The sequence below is a fragment of the Pongo abelii genome, chromosome 15 (assembly GCF_028885655.2).
Source record: "Pongo abelii isolate AG06213 chromosome 15, NHGRI_mPonAbe1-v2.0_pri, whole genome shotgun sequence".
Classification (NCBI taxonomy): Eukaryota; Metazoa; Chordata; class Mammalia; order Primates; family Hominidae; genus Pongo; species Pongo abelii.
Window position 1 is genome coordinate 23,698,323 of NC_072000.2, and position 8,102 is coordinate 23,706,424.

An 8,102-nucleotide genomic window follows, 5' to 3' on the forward strand; every position below is an offset into this window, starting at 1 on the left:
CCCAAAGATACTGACTTCTTATAAAACTATAAGGCAATATAGTACTGGCATAAAAATAAACAGAGCAGAACAGATCAGAATAGAGGGCCAGGCATGGTGGCTCATGCTTGTAATCCCAACACTGTGGGAGGCTGAGATGGGAGGATCACTTAAGCTCAGGAGTTCCAGACCAGCCTAAGCAACATCGCGAGACCCTATCTCTACAAAAAATATATTTTAAAAACATTAGCCAGGGATAGTGGCACACACCTGTAGTCCCAACAACTTGGGAGGCTGAGGTGAGAGGACTACTTCAGCCTGGGAGGTCGAGGCTGCAGTGAGCTACAATTGCGCTACTGCACTCCAGCCTGGGTGACAGAGTGAGACTCTGTCTCAAAAAAAAAAAGAATAGAGAACTCAAGAACAGAGATACATATGGAAAGTTGATTAAGACAGGCTGGGCTTTAAAGATCAGTGTGGGTGGGTGGGTGGGTGCAGGGATGGATGGATGGATGGATGGATGGATGGACAGAAAGATAGGGAGAGAGAGAGAGAGATGGAAAGTCAGTGTAAGACAGACTGGGCGGGGTGGAGCCAAGATGGCCGAATAGGAACAGCTCCAGTCTACAGCTCCCAGCGTGAGTGACGCAGAAGACGGGTGATTTCTGCATTTCCAATTGAGGTACCGGGTTCATCTCACTGGGAAGTGCCGGACAGTGGGTGCAGGACAGTGGGTGCAGCGCACCATGCGTGAGCCGAAGCAGGGTGAGGCATTGCCTCACCCGGGAAGCACAAGGGGTCAGGGAATTCCCTTTCCTAGTCAAAGAAAGGGGTGACAGACAGCACCTGGAAAATCGGGTCACTCCCACCCTAATACTGTGTTTTTCCAATGGGCTTATCAAATGGCACACTAGGAGATTATATCCGGCACCTGGCTCAGAGCATCCTACACCCACGGAGTCTCGCTCATTGCTAGCACAGCAGTCTGAGATCAAACTGCAAGGCAGCAGCGAGGCTGGGGGAGGGATGCCCGCCATTGCTCAGGCTTGAGTAGGTAAACAAAGCAGCGGGAAGCTCGAACTGGGTGGAGCCCACCACAGCTCATGGAGGCCTGCCTGCCTCTGTAGGCTCCACCTCTAGGGGCAGGGCACAGACAAACAAAAGACAGCAATAACCTCTGCAGACTTAAATGCCCCTGTCTGACAGCTTTGAAGAGAGTAGTGGCTCTCCCAGCACGCAGCTTGAGATCTGAGAACGGGCAGACTGCCTCCTCCAGTGGGTCCCTGATCCCCGAGTAGCCTAACTGGGAGGCACCCCCCAATAGGAGCGGACTGACACCTCACACAGCCGGGTACTCCTGTGAGACAAAACTTCCAGAGGAACGATCAGGCAGCAGCATTTGCAGTTCACCAATATCGGCTGTTCTGCAGCCACCACTGCTGATACCCAGGCAAACAAGGTCTGGAGTGGACCTCCAGTAAACTCCAACAGACCTGCAGCTGAGGGTCCTGACTATTAGAAGGAAAACTAACAAACAGAAAGGACATCCACACCAAAAACCCATCTGTACATCACCAACATCAAAGACCAAAGGTAGATAAAACCACAAAGATGAGGAAAAAACAGAGCAGAAAAACCGGAAACTCTAAAAATCAGAGCACCTCTCCTCCTCCAAAGGAATGCATCTCCTCACTAGCAACAGAACAAAGCTGGACGGAGAATGACTTTGACAAGCTGAGAGAGGAAGGCTTCAGAAGATCAAACTACTCCAAGCTAAAGGAGGAAGTTCGAACCAATGGCAAAGAAGTTAAAAACTCTGAAAAAAAATTAGACAAATGGATAACTAGAATAACCAATGCAGAGAAGTACTTAAAGGACCTGATGGAGCTGAAAACCATGGCACAAGAACTACGTGACGAAGGCACAAGCCTCAGTAACCGATGCGATCAACTGGAAGACAGGGTATCAGCGATGGAAGATGAAATGAATGAAATGAAGCATGAAGAGAAGTTTAGAGAAAAAAGAATAAAAAGAAATGAACAAAGCTTCCAAGAAATATGGGACTACGTGAAAAGATCAAATCTGTCTGATTGGTATACCTGAAAGTGATGGGGAGAATGGAACCAAGTTGGAAAACACTCTGCAGGATATTATCCAGGAGAACTTCCCCAATCTAGCAAGGCAGGCCAACATTCACATTCAGGAAATACAGAGAACACCACAAAGATACTCCTCGAGAAGAGCAACTCCAAGACACATAATTGTCAGATTCACCAAAGTTGAAATGAAGGAAAAAATGTTAAGGGCAGCCAGAGAGAAAGGTCGGGTTACCCACAAAGGGAAGCCCATCAGACTAACAGCGGATCTCTCAGCAGAAACTCTACAAGCCAGAAGAGACTGGGGGACAATATTCAACATTCCTAAAGAAAAGAATTTTCAACTCAGAATTTCATATCCAGCCAAACTAAGCTTCATAAGTGAAGGAGAAATAAAATACTTTACAGACAAGCAAATGCTGAGAGATTTTGTCACCACCAGGCCTGCCCTAAAAGAGCTCCTGAAGGAAGCACCAAACATGGAAAGGAACAACCGGTACCAGCCACTGCAAAAACATGCCAAATTGTAAAGACCATCAAGGCTAGGAAGAAACTGCATCAACTAACAAGCAAAATAACCAGCTAACATCATAATGACAGGATCAAATTCACAGGTAACAATACTAACCTTAAATGTAAATGGGCTAAATGCTCCAATTAAAAGGCACAAACTGGCAAATTGGATAAAGACTCAAGACCCATCAGTGTGCTGTATTCAGGAAACCCATCTCACGTGCAGAGACACACATAGGCTCAAAATAAAGGGATGGAGGAAGATCTCCCAAGCAAATGGAAAACAAAAAAAGGCAGGGGTTGCAATCCTAGTCTCAGATAAAACAGACTTTAAACCAACAAAGATCAAAAGAGACAAAGAAGGCCATTACATAATGGTAAAGGGATCAATTCAACAAGAAGAACTAACTATCCTAAATATATATGCACCCAATACAGGAGCACCCAGATTCATAAAGCAAGTCCTTAGTGACCTACAAAGAGACTTAGACTCCCACACATTAATAATGGGAGACTTTAACACCCCACTGTCAACATTAGACAGATCAACGAGACAGAAAGTTAACAAGGATACCCAGGAATTGAACTCAGCTCCGCACCAAGCAGACCTAATAGACATCTACAGAACTCTCCACCCCAAATCAACAGAATATACATTCTTTTCAGCACGACACCACGCCTATTCCAAAATTGACCACATAGTTGGAAGTAAAGCACTCCTCAGCAAATGTGAAAGAACAGAAATTATAACAGTCTCTCAGACCACAGTGCAATCAAACTAGAACTCAGGATTAAGAAACTCACTCAAAACCGCTCAACTACCTGGAAACTGAACAACCTGCTCCTGAATGACTACTAGGTACATAACGAAATGAAGGCAGAAATAAAGATGTTCTTTAAAACCAACGAGAACAAAGACACAACATACCACAATCTCTGGGATGCATTCAAAGCAGTGTGTAGAGGGAAATTTATAGCACTAAATACCCACAAAAGACAGCAGGAAAGATCCAAAATTGACACCCTAACATCACAATTAAAAGAACTAGAGAAGCAAGAGCAAACACATTCAAAAGCTACCAGAAGGCAAGAAATAACTAAGATCAGAGCAGAACTGAAGGAAATAGAGACACAAAAAACCCTTCAAAAAATCAATGAATCCAGGAGCTGGTTTTTTGAAAAGATCAACAAAATTGATACACTGCTAGCAAGACTAATAAAGAAGAAAAGAGAGAGGAATCAAATAGACGCAATAAAAAATGACAAAGGGGATATCACCACCGATCCCACAGAAATACAAACTACCATCAGAGAATACTATAAACACCTCTATGCAAATAAACTAAAAAATTTAGAAGAAATGGATAAATTCCTCAACACATACACTCTCCCAAGACTAAACCAGGAAGAAGTTGAATCTCTGAATAGACCAATAACAGGCTCTGAAATTGAGGCAATAATTAATGGCTTACCAACCAAAAAAAGTCCAGGACCAGATGGATTCACAGCCAAATTCTACCAGAGGTACAAGGAGGAGCTGGTACCATTCCTTCCGAAACTATTCTAATCAATAGAAAAAGAGGGAATCCTCCCTCATTTTATAAGGCCAGCATCATCCTGATACCAAAGCCTGGCAGAGACACAACAAAAAGAGAGAATTTTAGACCAATATCCTTGATGAACATTGATGCAAAAATCCTCAATAAAACACTGGCAAACCGAATCCAGTAACACATCAAAAAGCTTATCCATCATGATCAAGTGGGCTTCATCCCTGGGATGCAAGGCTGGTTCAATATACACAAATCAATAAATGTAATCCAGCATATAAACAGAACCAAAGACAAAAACTACACGATTATCTCAATAGATGCAGAAAAGGCCTTTGACAAAATTCAACAACCCTTCATGCTAAAAACTCACAATAAATTAGGTATTGATGGGATGGATCTCAAAATAATAACAATATTGACTATAACGAACCCACAGCCAATATCATACTGAATGGACAAAAACTGGAAGCATTCCCTTTGAAAACTGGCACAAGACAGGGATGCCCTCTCTCACCACTCCTATTCAACATAGTGTTGGACGTTCTGGCCAGGGCAATTAGGCAGGAGAAGGAAATAAAGGGTATTCAATTAGGAAAAGAGGAAGTCAAATTGTCCCTGTTTGCAGATGACATGATTGTATATCTAGAAAACCACATTGTCTCAGCCCAAAATCTCCTTAAGCTGATAGGCAACTTCAGCAAAGTCTCAGGATACAAAATCAATGTGCAAAAACCACAAGCATTCTTATACACTAATAACAGACAGAGAGCCAAATCATGAGTGAACTCCCATTCACAATTGCTTCAAAAAGAATAAAATACCTAGGAATCCAACTTACAAGGGATGTGAAGGACCTCTTCAAGGAGAAATACAAACCACTGCTGAATGAAATAAAAGAGGATACAAACAAATGGAAGAATATTCCATGCTCATGGGTAGGAAGAATCAATATCGTGAAAATGGCCATTCTGCCCAAGGTAATTTATAGATTCAATGCCATCCCCATCAAGCTACCAATGACTTTCTTCACAGAATTGGAAAAAAGTATTTTAAAGTTCATATGGAACCAAAACAGAGCCCGCATTGCCAAGTCAATCCTAAGCCAAAAGAACAAAGCTGGAGGCATCACACTACCTGACTTCAAACTATACTACAAGGCTACAGTAACCAAAACAGCATGGTACTGGTACCAAAACAGAGATATAGATCAATGGAACAGAACAGAGCCCTCAGAAATAATGCTGCATATCTACAACTATCTGATCTTTGACAAACCTGACAAAAACAAGCAATGGGGAAAGGATTCCCTATTTAATAAATGGTGCTGGGAAAACTGGCTAGCCATATGCAGAAAGCTGAAACTGGATCCCTTCCTTAAACCTTATACAAAAATTAATTCAAGATGGATTAAAGACTTACATGTTAGAACTAAAACCATAAAAACCCTAGAAGAAAACCTAGGCAATACCATTCAGGACATAGCCATGGGCAAGGACTTCATGTCTAAAACACCAAAAGCAATGGCAACAAAAGCCAAAATTGACAAATGGGATCTAATTAAACTCAAGAGCTTCTGCACAGCAAAAGAAACCATCATCAGAGTGAACAGGCAACCTACAAAATGGGAGAAAATTTTTGCAACCTACTCATCTGACAAAGGGCTAATATCCAGAATCTACAATGAACTCAAACAAATTTACAAGAAAAAAACAAACAACCCCACCAACAAGTGGGCAAAGGATATGAACAGATGCTTCTCAAAAGAAGACATTTATGCATCCAAAAAACACATGAAAAAATGCTCATCATCACTGGCCATCAGAGAAATGCAAATCAAAACCACAATGAGATACCATCTCACACCAGTTAGAATGGCCATCATTAAAAAAGTCAGGAAACAACAGGTGCTGGAGAGGATGTGGACAAATAGGAACACTTTTACACTGTTGGTGGAAGTGTAAACTAGTTCAACCATTGTGGAAGTTGGTGTGGCGATTCCTCAGAGATCTAGAACTAGAAATACCATTTGACCCAGCCATCCCATTACTGGGTATATACCCATAGGATTATAAATCATGCTGCTATAAAGACACATGCACACGTATGTTTATTATGGCACTATTCACAATAGCAAAGACTTGGAACCAAGCCAAATGTCCAACAATGATAGACTGGATTAAGAAAATGTGGCACATATACACCATGGAATACTATGCAGCCATAAAAAATGATGAGTTCATGTCCTTTGTAGGGACATGGATGAAGCTGGAAACCATCATTCTCAGCAAACTATCGCAAGGACAAAAAACCAAACACTGCCTGTTCTCACTCACAGGTGAGAATTGAACAATGAGAACACATGGACGCAGGAAGGGGAACATCACACACCAGGGCCTGTTGTGGGGTGGAGGGAGGGGGAAGGGATAGCATTAGGAGATATACCTAATGCTAAATGACGAGTTAATGGGTGCAGCACACCAACATGGCACACGTATACATATGTAACTAACCTGCATGCTGTGCACATGTACCCTAAAACTTAAAGTAGAATAATAATAATTAAAAAAAAGAGAGCATTAAGAAAATGAAAAAGCAAGCTGTATAAATTTGGATAAATATATTTGAAAAACATAATTTATAACGGATTAGTATCCAGAACATGTAAGGAATCAATAAGAAGACAACCCAATAAAAACTGGACAAAAGAAAACAGACATTTCATAGAAGAAACACGAATGGACAGAGAAATGTAATTTATGCCTACTATGTGATATTTTATAATCATCTGGTTGGTAAAAATAAAAAGCTAGACAATTTCAAAAAAAAAAGACAGACTGGGCTTTAAAGATCAGTAGGGAAAGGATTGATTCTTTAATAAAAGGTGCTGGGCTATTTACTCATTATGAAAAAAATTATATCCGTACATAACATAAAATAAAGTCATACTGTAAGAAAAGGACAAAATGATATAACTTCATAAAATAGAGGGAAAATGTCCTTATGACTTTAGGAGAGCTAAGAACCTCTTAAAACACAACAAGCATTATCATAAAAGATAGATAAATTCAATGACATTGAAATTAAGAACTTCTGTTCAGCAAAAGACCCAATAGAATAAAAAAAAGCAAGATAAAACTGTATGCAGACAAACGATTAGTACAAGGAATATATAAATCAATTTGACATCCAATACAGAAGTGTGCAAAGACACGAATAGGCATTTTACCGAGAGAAAATATTAGTGGCTTCTAAATATACGAAAAGATGCTCAAGCTCATTAATAATCAGAGAAATGCAAATTAAGGCCACAAGGAAATAATACTCAAATCTCCTGTATTTGCAATACCTAAAATACCCAGCACAGAAGAGGATGGGGAGCATTGGGGTGACTCATCTATTGATAGTAGAGACATAAACTAATATAAACACTTTGGAAATGTTTAGTGCTTCTCAAAAAAGTTGAACATGTATATACTCTATGATCCAGCAATTCCATTCTGTCAATACTCTTAAACAGTGGTTCTCAAATTTTACTGTGCATCAGAATCACCTGGACAGTTTGCTAAACACAGATTGCTGGGCTCTTCCCACAGAGTTTTGAATTCAGTAAGTCTGGGTAGGGGGCTTGAGAATTTGCATTTCAAAGAAGTTCCAAGGGATGCTGACGCTGCTGGTCTGGAAACCACTCTTCAAGAGCCATTGCTGTAAAAGAAACTTTTGCACTTACATATCAGGACATATACAAGAATATTAATAATGTAGTGCTTTGATAGTAAAAAAAGAAAAACTGGAAACCCAAATATCCTTTAACAATAGGATGAATAAATTATGGTATAATCGTACAATGAGATATTATATAGCTATGAAGACAAATGAGATCATGGAGAGGTACACAAGCGCTTCCAAGTTATCAATGATGTTCTAGTTTTTTAAGGCAGGTGGATATTTTATGGATATTCTA